General features: G+C 39.5%; 2 pseudogenes; both read left to right on the forward strand.

Moving 5' to 3' along the window:
• The window catches only part of LOC149247320 (callose synthase 3-like), a 73,149-nt pseudogene extending 67,217 nt beyond the window's left edge, over positions 1 to 5,932 (forward strand).
• A 4,261-nt stretch (positions 5,933 to 10,193) lies between these two features.
• On the forward strand, positions 10,194 to 11,466 carry LOC149247321 (callose synthase 3 pseudogene; annotated as a pseudogene).
• The last annotated feature ends 4,388 nt before the right edge of the window (positions 11,467 to 15,854 follow it).

Genomic DNA, 15,854 nt, shown 5'->3' on the forward strand with positions numbered 1-15,854 from the left:
GTAGGCTAGATGGACATCCTTTGATATTAGGTTTACCTTGGTTAGCAACAACAGATGCTTATATAGGATGTCGTGTAGGCAGGATGACTATCACTCAAGGGAATCTTGTAAAGCTAAACCAAGTCTACCTATTGTAAATACTTAGTTACACCCACCTAGATACCTGGAAGAAAACATATGCTCTCCTCTCACACTGGAAGAAGCTCTTGAATTTAAGAATCAAATGGAAGATGATGTGATTAACAACTTCATTAATAGACCAGTTTCCATGAATAATCCAACATGCCAAGCGTTAAAGGCCATCCTCAATAATGAAGCACAGGGAGATCCCTTGAGGGACACAGACGAACAACATATAACCACAACTGTTGTTTATAACAATAGGCCAATTGATATTGAACCAAGTAAAACACTTAACATTAACGGTAACTTGGATAGTCATCAATAGCAAAGACTTATTCAGGTTCTTCAGAAATATAAAAAATATTTTTACTGGGAATACTTAGACATGAAAGGTATAGATCCTCAGTTGTGTACCCATCATATCTACATTGAGAATGACACTCGCACCATCCGGCGGCCTCGGAGAAGGTTGAATCCTCACCTCAGAGAAATTGTGAAAGAATAACTGCAAAAATTACTGGATGTAAATTCTATTTATCCTATCTCAAATAGTCAGTGGGTCTCCCCATGGTAGTCATTCCCAAGAAAAATGGGAAATGGAGAATTTGCGTGGATTACAAAGAATTGAACAAATCCACCCAGAAGGACCATTTCCCTCTTCCTTTTATTGATCAAGTTCTCGATACCTTAGCAAGGAAACAATTGTATTCCTTCCTTGATGGCTTCAATGGTTATAATCATATTCAAATCGCCCCTGAAGACTAGGATTAAACTACGTTCACCTTCCCTTGGGGTACCTTTTCATACAGAGTTTTACCCTTCGATTTATGCAATGTCCCAACCACATTTCAGAGAGAAATATTGAGCATTTTTTCTGATCTGATTAACGAAGGACTTGAGATTTATATGGATGATTTTACGCCCTATGGAAGTGACTTTGAGCAAGGTTTACAAAATGTGGAAAAGGTACTTGAACGACGCATTTATACCATGTTATTATTAAGCAACTTAAAGTGTAATTATTGCACTACCCACACCCTCCACACAAACCAAGGTACGTAGTTTAATTGGATATCTAGGGTACTATCACAGATTTATTGAAAACTTTTCAAAAATTGCTACACCCTTATATGTCTTAACAGGGAATGTTGAATTTAACTAGTCTGCCAAATGTGACGTTGCCTTTGCAGATCTAAAGAAATTGATTTCAACCACTTCATTATTATGAGGGACAAACTAGGAGTTACCTTTCCATATCTCTACAGGCGCATTAGACACAACTATAAGCGTTTTACTTGGACAAGAAGAGGACAGGAAGCCCTACGCTATCTATTATATTAGAAAACAGCTTACCCCTGCAGATTTAAATGATATAGTAATAGAAAAAAAAAAAAATTAGTTGTTATACATATTATCAATAATTTTAGACATTATATAACAAGCTATCCATTTTTCCTATATACTGATCACTCTGCTATCACGTAATCGACCAACAAACCAATCACTAATGGGCGAGTAACATGATGGTTGTTTTTACTGTAGGAGTTCGATGTCACCATAAAGGATCGATTGGGAAAATAAAATCCTGTTGCATACTTCCTGTCTAGGGTGCCTAAGACGAATGATCCATTATCAGTAGATGATAAATTTCCAAATGAGCACATGTTCGTTGTAATGATTAAAGCGACTTGGTATGCAGATTTAGCATAATACTTAGTAGTCAGGAAATTACCAGCACATTTGTTGCCCAAGGAAAGGAAGTTGATTGTCCAACACTGTTATAGCTCCAAACCTTACTCTTGATGTTTTGTGATGCTGCACTCATGACCTAGGGCAACCCCTCCTTCCAGACGTGGTCCAAATATTCAAAAAACAGTGTTTTACTCTCTATACGTGACATTGCCCTGAACTAAACACATGTGTACGTGGGTCTGTGTATACCCAACCGGCGTATATGTCTTAAAACACTTAAAAAAATTAAAACTCCTTAATTTCAGGCGGAGATCATGGGTTTTACCTACTGATTACCTATTAGTGCTTGTGGCCCAACTGTTCCCAACGAATTCCCAACTAAAAAACTACTTTGGGAGAAGTATAAAAAGGCTTCAATGGGAAGGCCTAAGGGAGGAGAGAATACAGAGAAAGATCACTCTGCTGAGATTTTCCCTGACCAGGTCTGAAGATCCTCGTGCTTCCAGCACTTCCCCCATTTGCAGGAAACCCTTCTTTCCTTGTGTGATGATGTCTTTCTACTTGAGAGATCATGGAGCAAGTCATGGAAGGAGTTTGTTAAAGGCCTTAGAGTAGACAAATCCGGAGGATGGTTCCGCTTGGAGCCTGCGAAAGGATGAATCAGGTGAAATCATTCCTTTCTGTACTTTAGTTATTTATAATAAAAGAAACACTTGTCTTGTTCCTGATATAAATCTTCTTCATATTCATGATGTCAATGTTATAATTCATATGTGAATGGTTGTTTTTAATTGTATAACTAACTACCTTTCCTTATGTTATGAAGATGATTTCTTTATGATGCTTGGTCAATATACTGTTGTACTTTCTGGAATTGTTGGTTTTGCAGGTTGAAGGACTAAAAGGAACTAAAAGAGGGTTTGGACCCTAACTAGATCTTCTCAAACGAAGGACCTCAGGTGCACCCCTTTTTCGTATAGTTTGTTTATATTAGCATCATGGCTGTATGGAATGAGTGTTTCTATGTGTAAATAACCTCCGATCTGCTAGGGTATCAACCCAAGACCCTAGGGGAATTTATCCCTTAACAAAATTGGTGACTCTTCTAGGGACAAGAGTATTTTTGTTCCTAGTTTGGGTTTATTCAAGCCAATCAGGTCTCAGCTGTCTATTTGCTTGCTGTTACTGTGTAGTCTATTCATGTAGGAACTTGAATTATAAGTTCGGTCAGTTTCTTCAGGCTGTTTTTTGTTTTTCTCTTGAAATATTTTATATACGTTGTTTTTCCAATTTACAGAAGTGTATATACGCATGTTTCCTTAAGTAAACCTCCGTATACGCAAGTTTCCTTAGGCTCAGTCACGTATACACGCAGCTGTACATCAATACAGTCGCGTATATCTTAAAATTTTCAAGATTTTTCAAATCTTTTTGTTTCTCAAGGTCTGTCTGCCGATCTGATTCAGTCCTGAACAGTTACTTTTCTGTGTCAGTCTTTAGTGTTACAGCAAGTATCTGATTTCAAATTCTCTCTGATTGTGGAAAGTGTTGGTCTTATTTGTTTTTGCAAGTGTCATTCTTTTTTTTTAAGCACACAATATTTCTTGCTCGGAATATTCGTTGATCTGATTCCTCAAGGCAGGAATATTGATCTCAATCTTTGTGTCAAATCTTATTTTGGTGACATTTTTGTTTGCTTGTCGAAACTACATTTTTGTGACCATCTACTTTTCTTGTTTTCCAAAAGTTGTTGATTGACACTTTCTTGAAAATTGTCTTTTGGATATTTTGGTTTTTGTTCCCAAGCTTTTATTGCTGCTTTTGATTGTTAAGAGCATCTCGAAACACATTTTTTTTGTTGATTTTTCATCCATTTTGTGTTGTCGGCTTGCAAAGTGTTTTGTTGCCAATTTTTCAATCATAAAGTTTCAGTCTTGTTGAGAGCACTTTTGAAAAGACGTTTTTGTTTTTTCTTTTGAAGAAAACTTCTTGAAAAACTTGGTTTTGCTTTCTTGAACTTTGTTTTGATTTAGTTTCTTTTAGTGAATGAAAGTGCATTTTTGTTTGTCTTGAAACTTGCTTTTAGTGTAGAGACGAAAATGAGCATTAGCAACTCATATTCCATCTAAACATTTTAAGTGGCAAATCACATCGATAAACAAGTTACTTTCATTTCTTGATTTAGAGTAGTCTTAAGTCTTGCGTCAGCATGTACTCATTGCATTATGATAAATTTGCACATCTTTTTAGGACATCCATAGTTTTGTTAACTTTTGTGAGTGTGAAGCTTGAGTAAAAGAAAAGAAAAGAAAAATTTGTTGCTTTCTTTGAAGTTCTGTTATCACTGAAAATTCTGTTGCCAAATTTGCTTAGATTAGTTTCAGGGCAAAGTGTTTCCGCAGCGCATCAATCCTGTTTAGCAGTTTCGCAGCGCTACAGGTTTAGGTGGTTTCGTAGCGCGCTACAAAACTGGGGATTTGTCCGAAACCATAACTCACCCATATCACTTTTGTCTCCTATGGGTTCTGTGGGAATGTCTGGCTCGACATGTCACAGTGCAGGTTATTATCATCAATATACAAATAATACTGCTGTGTTTTTCATCTTCAAGGTTTTCTCTATAATCCCACTATATTGGTCAAAGTTCTGGTATCTAGTGGAGGTCAATATGCTAGCATGCCTATTGTACAGAGTTCTGCTTTCTTTCAGAAATCTGCATCAAGTGGGAATCTCACAGGAAATGGCACAAGTATTTAGGACGTAAATCCAGCCTTTGGTTACCCAACATCCAACAGGATCTGCAGCAGCGGAAAATTCTTTATATGGGATTATACCTTCTTATTTGGGGGGAGGCTGCAAACCTACGGTTTATGCTAGAGTGCCTCTGTTATATCTACCATCATATGGCATTTGAGCTGTATGGGATGTTAGCTGGCAAGGTGAGTCCTACAACAGGGGAAAATGTAAAGCCAGCATATGGAGGTGATGAGGAGTCCTTTCTCAGAAAAGTTGTGACCCTCATCTATGAACTCATTGCAATGGAAGCCAAGAGAAGCAAGGATGGCACTGCAAAACATTCTCAATGGAGGAATTATGATGATCTGAATGAATATTTCTGGTCAGTGGATTGTTTTCGGCTAGGATGGCCAATGCGTGCAGATGCAGATTTTGTTTTTATATGCTACCAGGAGATGGCTGTAACTCTAAAGAAAAGCCTTTAACTGATAGAAACAGATGGCTGGGCAAGATGAACTTTGTTGAAATCCGTTCCTTCTGGCACATTCTTAGAAGCTTTGATCGAATGTGGACCTTCCATATTTTGTCTTTACAGGGAATGATAATTCTTTTCTGGAATGGATCGAGCCAGCCAACTGGAATCTTTAATGAAGTTGTTTTTAGAAAAGATCTTGAGTATTGTTATCACCACCGCAATATTAAAGCTTGTTCAAGCTATTCTAGATATAATTCTTAGCTGGAAAGCAAGGAAAGCCATGAAGTCATCAAAAATTCTAAGATATGTTTTGAAAGTTGTCGTTGCTGCTGCATGGGTAATCATCCTCCCAGTCTGTTATGCTCACGCATGGATAACCCAATTGGTCTTGGTAAAATTTTCAAGAACCGGTTTGGTGACAAGTGGGAAAGCCCTTCATTATACATTTCTGCAATCGTGTTCTAATCTGGTTCCTAATGTACTTGGGGCAATATTGTTTTTATTGCCCATGATAAAGCGATTTATTGAAAGCTCGAAATGGCGCATTGTGAGTATCCTGATGTGGTGGGCACAGCCTTGACTTTATGTTGGTTGGGCAATGCACGAAAGTCAGTTTTCTCTCTTCAAGTACACAATGTTCTGGATCCTACTTCTTGTAACCAAACTGGCATTCAGCTACTACGATGAGATTCATCCATTGATTGGGCCTACAAAGGCTATCGTGACAATGCATATTAGTGCATTCGAATGGCATGAATTTCTCCAAACGCAAAAAACAACATTGGCGTGGTGATTGCCCTCTGGGCTCCAATAGTACTTGTTTATTTCATGGACATACAGATTTGGTATACCATTTACTCCACTATCTTTGGAGGTATCTATGGTGCCTTTCGCCGACTTGGTGAGATACGAACATTGGGGATGCTGAGGTCAAGATTCCGATCTTTGCCTCTAGCTTTCTATGCACATTTAATACCACCTACATAAAAACAAGAGGGTGGAAAGTCGAGTTTCTGCACTGATGATTGAACGACAGCAATGTGCACACATGGCATGCATCAGAGCATGGTAATGAACACATGGCACTGTAAATGGAGGATGACGGTGATATCGACGGATTCAGCATCCAGCCCATCATAATCAATAGGGTTCTTTCTACACCTCATAAATGGCCATCGATTTAGATTCAAAGCCAATTCCGAAAGAGGTACAGGAACATGGTGAATCGTTCTGAAGTTGACAAACATTTATAGCCAGTTTTGGGGAAAGAGCAACACCACAGCTGCTCGTTGGCCATACTGTGAGGAAAATTTCTTTCCAGATAAGATGGAAGAAGAGAACTGGAATTGCAGATAGAATCTCAGAAGTTTCTGCAGTGATCGATATACAAGCAGTTGTCGGGGCCTATTTGGCCTGCCGAGAATTTGATCGCCTTAAATGTATTGTAAGTTTACAAGCCCATGTTCGTGAATGAAAGCAGGCTGCAAGAACTCTGCGTTGTGCGCAAGCAATTGTCAGATTGCAAGCTTTGGTTCGTGCTGGTCGAGTGTGATTGTCAGAAAAAGGATATGCAAACATTTACAGTGGAATTCCTGGTTATTAAGTGCATAGTGTCAGATTGATCTGCATATTGGTGCGTGTATATTATCTTTGGGTCAGCATATACCAGTGATCAAGGGGAAAAATTGAAGAGGTTGATTTTGCCAGAGAAAGCAGATATTCTAATATCAGAGCCCAAGGGAATATTATTACTCAATGAAAGAATGCTAGAAACATATGTGATTGTGAGGGACAAGTTCCTTGGTCCTACTGGAAAAATGTTTCCCACTATAGGCAGGATACATATGGCTCCTTTAGTGGGCTATTTCTCCCAGCCTGTTGCAGATGGTCTTGACCCAAGATTGCTTGTGACCCCTGGAACAAAGGCAGTCAGCGCAACAAGGAACATCTTTACAAACACACATGAGCAATCACCGAACAAAGTGATGCAAACTGCAGGTGGTACTCTTGATAGTCTTACTTATCGGCTAAATCTTGAAGATTTCTCAGCTAATGCTCGAATGAAAATGCCCATTTAAGCCAAAGGAATATGGTTAGAGTATCTTTGACTACAGAGGATAAACAGAGGTTTTCTGCTGCTTTGGATTGAGTATAGTTTCGAGGAGAATGCAGAATTGCTGGTTGCTTCATGCCAACAGTTTTTCTCAGGGATCCTCCAAGGTCTTTACACCATCCACAGGTTGTGAGTCTATTATGTATTTCAAAAGACAGTCGAAAACCTGCAAGCTCAATTGTTGAGGCATATAAATTAGTCACAAAGCATGTAAAGGTGCAAGTTTTGATATATTTTATGCTCAAGTATGCAATGGTCATATTGTTTTCTGAGTCGAGTGTTGTCACAGCATACTACCAGAAGTTATTGAAGGTGTGAACCTTTTCTTATTATCAAAAGTCATGTCCTCAAGGTTAGCACGAAGGGCCTACAAGGTGGTTTGCTGTCCACAGGAGCTGGAACATTGGCTCGACTGTTTGCAGATGGGAAGACCACATTCAGTGTCTCAAAAATGATTGCCATAATGTTTGCGCGGGGGAGTGTCCACTTCTTAGAGAATTGAAGGTTTTAATGGTAAACTCTGTATCCATTCTTGTGTTACACTTGTTTACCAAGGAAGCCTCCAGCATGTCAGGAGCATGGTGTTACCCTATTCTCTTGGGTTATTAAAGAATTAAAGTATCCACTGCTGCATACTCGGTGATGGGGGACCAGAACCGAAAGTTTAGGGATATTTTCAGTCAATACAGAACAGATCAAAGCCTTTGGTATTCAAAGCCAGCATGGGACATTAATTGCCCATCTTATGCCATCTCATGCTATCTCAGCTGAACGAAGAGAAAGCCAGGTGTCAAAGCTAGGTGTCAAAGCTGCAAGGAGGAATCTTAATTGTAATAAATGCTATGTCCAGCATGATGTAGAATTAGGATTTTATTTGCTTTAGAATTCCAGTGCTGTAGATTAGTAGCCTGCTATATTTATTAGTTGGTTTTAAAAAGTTAGTAGGTGTCATCATAGGGAAATTATTGAGCTCTCCTCACGGGGGAGGAGGGAGCTCGAATCAGGTAGAGGAAGCATTCTATATAGAGCTGAAAGATGAATGTAATAGGGGTTGGACATTTTATACAAAAACAGAGTTTATTTGGGCCAATGTAAAGACTTGTTACAGTAATAGTAAAACAGTGGTTGTTTCTTCTCAAGATTCTCAATGGATTATATTGTTCAAATATGATGGTGGTGTTTTCTCTTAATGTTCTTTTACAGCCTTGTTATAACATAATCACTCAGAATTCATTTCTAATGCTCTGACTTCCTGTATGTTTGGCAAGCTGTGGTTTATGTGAAATATGTTTGAACATCTAATGCAAAGAGCCTTGACTTCCATGAAATGACTGTGCTTTGTTTATTAAATGTGTGAGACTCCATAGCCCAATGAAGACCAATTTGATATGTGTTCAACCAGCTTTTGTTTTCATGAATGAGTGAAGAGTTAGCCATCTGCTGTTGTGATTGATTTCTATCAAAAGTCTGTGAGAGAGCCCTCTCTGACTAGGAAGGCTAATTCCTAGTCTAAAGTCTGGTTGAAAGAGTTACATAAAATCTTACTTGGTTGCAGCCCTTAGTAGTGATTTTGTGATAACATTTTGGTGCGTCTGCCGGGAGTCTGATGATTATTTATTCCCGAAGTTTGAAGATTGAATTTCTGAAGGTAGTAGGAGTTCAAATGATTTTCGAGGCTGCAAACCTACCTTGGCGACTCCATTGTTGAAGAATTCAAAGTTCATACATTCATGGTGATTCCACTGGAGTTATGAAGGACCCAGAAGCTGCCATTCTTAGTTCAAGGTATGCATGCATAGATTTCTCAGGAATTCATGGTTTCCCAAATCATTTTCCCAAGGATGCATATTTTCTAAGGAATGGTCCAAAATTCAACGGAGAAGATTTGAGTTTAACCTTGAGGCATATAACAGATTTTTGTCATTTTACTGAGCTTCTTAGAGTTAAACATGAGGATGTTTGCATTATGTTATTTTATGATTCACTTCAAGGGAAATGCAAACAATGGATTCAAAGTTTTCCTACCAAATCTATTAAGTCATTTCAAGACTTTTGGCTTATGTTTTTGGAGGAATGGATAGATAGGTCAGAGGTGGTGGTAAACTCTCCTTCAGTTGAGGGTTTCAAACAATGGAATGATGATCATAGTGAAGAAGAAACAAATGAATCTTTTTCTTTGTCCTTATCCTCATATCTAAAATCCTTTGACTGCAAGGCAGAGGAAAGGATGAGATTTTTGGATGAATTTGCCAAGGACCTTGAAAAAGAAATTGAAGGTTTAGAAGGACAAATTCAGGCATACAATTTTCATGATCATGATCATTATTCTCAGAAATTTTCTATGGCAGAACGCAAGGAGACAATGCTGGTTCCTTTCTCTTTCACGATTGAGGAACTGAACACTGTGGTTGAAGATCAGTTTGCACAGCTGGAAAGTTACAAGGAAAATCAAGCTGATCATATATTCTGGGATCCTATAGCTGATTACATGGAAGAGTTTTACTCTCCAGTGTTTCAGTTTTCCTATAAAGATCAGAGGCAGTTTCAGTGGCAGCGGTCATCACACTGTCAGATTGGCTCTGAACTCCAATGCGGTCAAAGAAATCAAATATCAGATAAAGCAGAGGATTGGCTACATTGGAAATTTCATATTGATTGAACAGAAAGAAGTTGAAATTGTTAGGGTAGGTAGGTATAGGTAAATGCAAATAAGCTCAAGGTTAACTGAGCATTTCTTTTTTCAGTAGATGTAGCTTTCTTTCTCCTACAGTCATGCTTGTCAAGCGAATTTCTGTTTGTCACAAATGGATAAGGCACTGGAGCTGCATGTTCTTAGTGTACCACAAGGGCACACTATCCCAAGTGGAGCCACTGTTATCACTGAAAATTCTGTTGCCAAATTTGCTTAGATTAGTTTCAGGGCAAAGTGTTTCCGCAGCGCATCAATCCTGTTTAGCAGTTTCGCAGCGCTACAGGTTTAGGTGGTTTCGTAGCGCGCTACAAAACTGGGGATTTGTCCGAAACCATAACTCACCCATATCACTTTTGTCTCCTATGGGTTCTGTGGGAATGTCTGGCTCGACATGTCACAGTGCAGGTTATTATCATCAATATACAAATAATACTGCTGTGTTTTTCATCTTCAAGGTTTTCTCTATAATCCCACTATATTGGTCAAAGTTCTGGTATCTAGTGGAGGTCAATATCCTAGCATGCCTATTGTACAGAGTTCTGCTTTCTTTCAGAAATCTGCATCAAGTGGGAATCTCACAGGAAATGGCACAAGTATTTAGGACGTAAATCCAGCCTTTGGTTACCCAACATCCAACAGGATCTGCAGCAGCGGAAAATTCTTTATATGGGATTATACCTTCTTATTTGGGGGGAGGCTGCAAACCTACGGTTTATGCCAGAGTGCCTCTGTTATATCTACCATCATATGGCATTTGAGCTGTATGGGATGTTAGCTGGCAAGGTGAGTCCTACAACAGGGGAAAATGTAAAGCCAGCATATGGAGGTGATGAGGAGTCCTTTCTCAGAAAAGTTGTGACCCTCATCTATGAACTCATTGCAATGGAAGCCAAGAGAAGCAAGGATGGCACTGCAAAACATTCTCAATGGAGGAATTATGATGATCTGAATGAATATTTCTGGTCAGTGGATTGTTTTCGGCTAGGATGGCCAATGCGTGCAGATGCAGATTTTGTTTTTATATGCTACCAGGAGATGGCTGTAACTCTAAAGAAAAGCCTTTAACTGATAGAAACAGATGGCTGGGCAAGATGAACTTTGTTGAAATCCGTTCCTTCTGGCACATTCTTAGAAGCTTTGATCGAATGTGGACCTTCCATATTTTGTCTTTACAGGGAATGATAATTCTTTTCTGGAATGGATCGAGCCAGCCAACTGGAATCTTTAATGAAGTTGTTTTTAGAAAAGATCTTGAGTATTGTTATCACCACCGCAATATTAAAGCTTGTTCAAGCTATTCTAGATATAATTCTTAGCTGGAAAGCAAGGAAAGCCATGAAGTCATCAGAAATTCTAAGATATGTTTTGAAAGTTGTCGTTGCTGCTGCATGGGTAATCATCCTCCCAGTCTGTTATGCTCACGCATGGATAACCCAATTGGTCTTGGTAAAATTTTCAAGAACCGGTTTGGTGACAAGTGGGAAAGCCCTTCATTATACATTTCTGCAATCGTGTTCTAATCTGGTTCCTAATGTACTTGGGGCAATATTGTTTTTATTGCCCATGATAAAGCGATTTATTGAAAGCTCGAAATGGCGCATTGTGAGTATCCTGATGTGGTGGGCACAGCCTTGACTTTATGTTGGTTGGGCAATGCACGAAAGTCAGTTTTCTCTCTTCAAGTACACAATGTTCTGGATCCTACTTCTTGTAACCAAACTGGCATTCAGCTACTACGATGAGATTCATCCATTGATTGGGCCTACAAAGGCTATCGTGACAATGCATATTAGTGCATTCGAATGGCATGAATTTCTCCAAACGCAAAAAACAACATTGGCGTGGTGATTGCCCTCTGGGCTCCAATAGTACTTGTTTATTTCATGGACATACAGATTTGGTATACCATTTACTCCACTATCTTTGGAGGTATCTATGGTGCCTTTCGCCGACTTGGTGAGATACGAACATTGGGGATGCTGAGGTCAAGATTCCGATCTTTGCCTCTAGCTTTCTATGCACATTTAATACCACCTACATAAAAACAAGAGGGTGGAAAGTCGAGTTTCTGCACTGATGATTGAACGACAGCAATGTGCACACATGGCATGCATCAGAGCATGGTAATGAACACATGGCACTGTAAATGGAGGATGACGGTGATATCGACGGATTCAGCATCCAGCCCATCATAATCAATAGGGTTCTTTCTACACCTCATAAATGGCCATCGATTTAGATTCAAAGCCAATTCCGAAAGAGGTACAGGAACATGGTGAATCGTTCTGAAGTTGACAAACATTTATAGCCAGTTTTGGGGAAAGAGCAACACCACAGCTGCTCATTGGCCATACTGTGAGGGAAATTTCTTTCCAGATAAGATGGAAGAAGAGAACTGGAATTGCAGATAGAATCTCAGAAGTTTCTGCAGTGATCGATATACAAGCAGTTGTCGGGGCCTATTTGGCCTGCCGAGAATTTGATCGCCTTAAATGTATTGTAAGTTTACAAGCCCATGTTCATGAACGAAAGCAGGCTGCAAGAACTCTGCGTTGTGCGCAAGCAATTGTCAGATTGCAAGCTTTGGTTCATGCTGGTCGAGTGTGATTGTCAGAAAAAGGATATGCAAACATTTACAGTGGAATTCCTGGTTATTAAGTGCATAGTGTCAGATTGATCTGCATATTGGTGCGTGTATATTATCTTTGGGTCAGCATATACCAGTGATCAAGGGGAAAAATTGAAGAGGTTGATTTTGCCAGAGAAAGCAGATATTCTAATATCAGAGCCCAAGGGAATATTATTACTCAATGAAAGAATGCTAGAAACATATGTGATTGTGAGGGACAAGTTCCTTGGTCCTACTGGAAAAATGTTTCCCACTATAGGCAGGATACATATGGCTCCTTTAGTGGGCTATTTCTCCCAGCTTGTTGCAGATGGTCTTGACCCAAGATTGCTTGTGACCCCTGGAACAAAGGCAGTCAGCGCAACAAGGAACATCTTTACAAACACACATGAGCAATCACCGAACAAAGTGATGCAAACTGCAGGTGGTACTCTTGATAGTCTTACTTATCGGCTAAATCTTGAAGATTTCTCAGCTAATGCTCGGATGAAAATGCCCATTTAAGCCAAAGGAATATGGTTAGAGTATCTTTGACTACAGAGGATAAACAGAGGTTTTCTGCTGCTTTGGATTGAGTATAGTTTCGAGGAGAATGCAGAATTGTTGGTTGCTTCATGCCAACAGTTTTTCTCAGGGATCCTCCAAGGTCTTTACACCATCCACAGGTTGTGAGTCTATTATGTATTTCAAAAGACAGTCGAAAACCTGCAAGCTCAATTGTTGAGGCATATAAATTAGTCACGAAGCATGTAAAGGTGCAAGTTTTGATATATTTTATGCTCAAGTATGCAATGGTCATATTGTTTTCTGAGTCGAGTGTTGTCACAGCATACTACCAGAAGTTATTGAAGGTGTGAACCTTTTCTTATTATCAAAAGTCATGTCCTCAAGGTTAGCACGAAGGGCCTATAAGGTGGTTTGCTGTCCACAGGAGCTGGAACATTGGCTCGAGTGTTTGCAGATGGGAAGACCACATTCAGTGTCTCAAAAATGATTGCCATAATGTTTGCGCGGGGGAGTGTCCACTTCTTAGAGAATTGAAGGTTTTAATGGTAAACTCTGTATCCATTCTTATGTTACACTTGTTTACCAAGGAAGCCTCCAGCATGTCAGGAGCATGGTGTTACCCTATTCTCTTGGGTTATTAAAGAATTAAAGTATCCACTACTGCATACTCGGTGATGGGGGACCAGAACCGAAAGTTTAGGGATATTTTCAGTCAATACAGAACAGATCAAAGCCTTTGGTATTCAAAGCCAGCATGGGACATTAATTGCCCATCTTATGCCATCTCATGCTATCTCAGCTGAACGAAGAGAAAGCCAGGTGTCAAAGCTAGGTGTCAAAGCTGCAAGGAGGAATCTTAATTGTAATAAATGCTATGTCCAGCATGATGTAGAATTAGGATTTTATTTGCTTTAGAATTCCAGTGCTGTAGATTAGTAGCCTGCTGTATTTATTAGTTGGTTTTAAAAAGTTAGTAGGTGTCATCATAGGGAAATTATTGAGCTCTCCTCACGGGGGAGGAGGGAGCTCGAATCAGGTAGAGGAAGCATTCTATATAGAGCTGAAAGATGAATGTAATAGGGGTTGGACATTTTATACAAAAACAGAGTTTATTTGGGCCAATGTAAAGACTTGTTACAGTAATAGTAAAACAATGGTTGTTTCTTCTCAAGATTCTCAATGGATTATATTGTTCAAATATGATGGTGGTGTTTTCTCTTAATGTTCTTTTACAGCCTTGTTATAACATAATCACTCAGAATTCATTTCTAATGCTCTGACTTCCTGTATGTTTGGCAAGCTGTGGTTTATGTGAAATATGTTTGAACATCTAATGCAAAGAGCCTTGACTTCCATGAAATGACTTTGCTTTGTTTATTAAATGTGTGAGACTCCATAGCCCAATGAAGACCAATTTGATATGTGTTCAACCAGCTTTTGTTTTCATGAATGAGTGAAGAGTTAGCCATCTGCTATTGTGATTGATTTCTATCAAAAGTCTGTGAGAGAGCCCTCTCTGACTAGGAAGGCTAATTCCTAGTCTAAAGTCTGGTTGAAAGAGTTACATAAAATCTTACTTGGTTGCAGCCCTTAGTAGTGATTTTGTGATAACAAGTTCCTCTGAACCCAGTAGAAATTTCTTTCATCGACGAACAAAACGAGTGCATTTGCATATAGTTTGGTTTTTATTAATTTCTTTTGCATCAAAACACCACAAGTTTCATTTCCGCTTATCCCTTGACTTAAGAACAGCCCATTTAAAAACAAGCGCTAATTAAAATATACTAGAACTTTTTATAACTGTCAAGTTAGACACACCAACAAGTTTTAGGATATTTTAGGGCCTTGGATTAGGCGAGTGGAGAGAAAACTCTCCAAGGCCATTTAAGCTGTCAAACATAGGAGTCTGAATAGTGAGTGAAAATCCAATAGCGTTAGGGAGACCGGGAAAGCTCCGGATCTGGGAGTTAAGCACGAGGGTTTTTGAAGATAAGCAAGAGAGATACTCCCTCTCCTACTTGTCGGATATAACCTCAAGGTTGTTTCATCTGGCTTCTGATACGAGTTGGTAACCTTAGTTGCTACTCCTAGGGATCTACATAGGTGGCTGTGGAGGGGAATCCCGTGGCACCTGAGGTCGATGTTGTATCACGCTCAACAGTACTACTGGAGGGCACCCTTGCGAAGCTTGGGGGCTTGCACCAGCACAGGTTGTTGTTAGGAGGTCAGCGTAACTTCCTCTGTTACCTTCGCTGGTAGGACTGGGCCGTCATTATCCTAGAATATCTTCGGAAGACCCCTTACTTCACTTTCTTGTATTTTGGTGTCCGGTCCTCATCACCCGGAGCGGAAATACTCGAAAGTTGCTTGACTAGCTGATATCTTTTAGGGACTTTTTAGTGTGTGCTTTGTGCTCTTAGTTGGCCTATATTTCAATTTTTTGAGTCTTTAGTTAGATCTTAATGAAAAATTCACAGTGGCTGACCGATCACCCAGATGGTCTCGAAGACTTCGTGGTCTTTCACCACCAAGTTTAGAGCCTTCTCCGAGAAGTCGCAGAGGTAATACTTCCAGTGGGTTTCATCCCGTGGCAGCTGACGCATCGAGGATTGATCCTCCTCACATGGACATTAGTGTTCAAAACAGGCCTAGTACTTCCATGGAACAAGAGAGGAACACTCTAGTTCTTTCTCGAGTTATTTTTCGACCGGAAGATAACATAGAAGTAGAAGAATTTCAAGAGTCGTTAGCGGCTCCGAATTCCCCCTACCTTCTAGTTATCCAGAAGTATTACAATATGTTGGGTCTCCAATGTGTAGACCGTCAAGTCCAAGTCATATTACGCACTTACCATCGATGGCTACTAGTGGAAGCATGGCTTCTACCA

This window comes from Pinus tabuliformis, chromosome 7 (assembly GCF_031772625.1).
Source record: "Pinus tabuliformis cultivar Carrire ecotype Pingquan chromosome 7, CPIR1, whole genome shotgun sequence".
NCBI lineage: Eukaryota > Viridiplantae > Streptophyta > Pinopsida > Pinales > Pinaceae > Pinus > Pinus tabuliformis.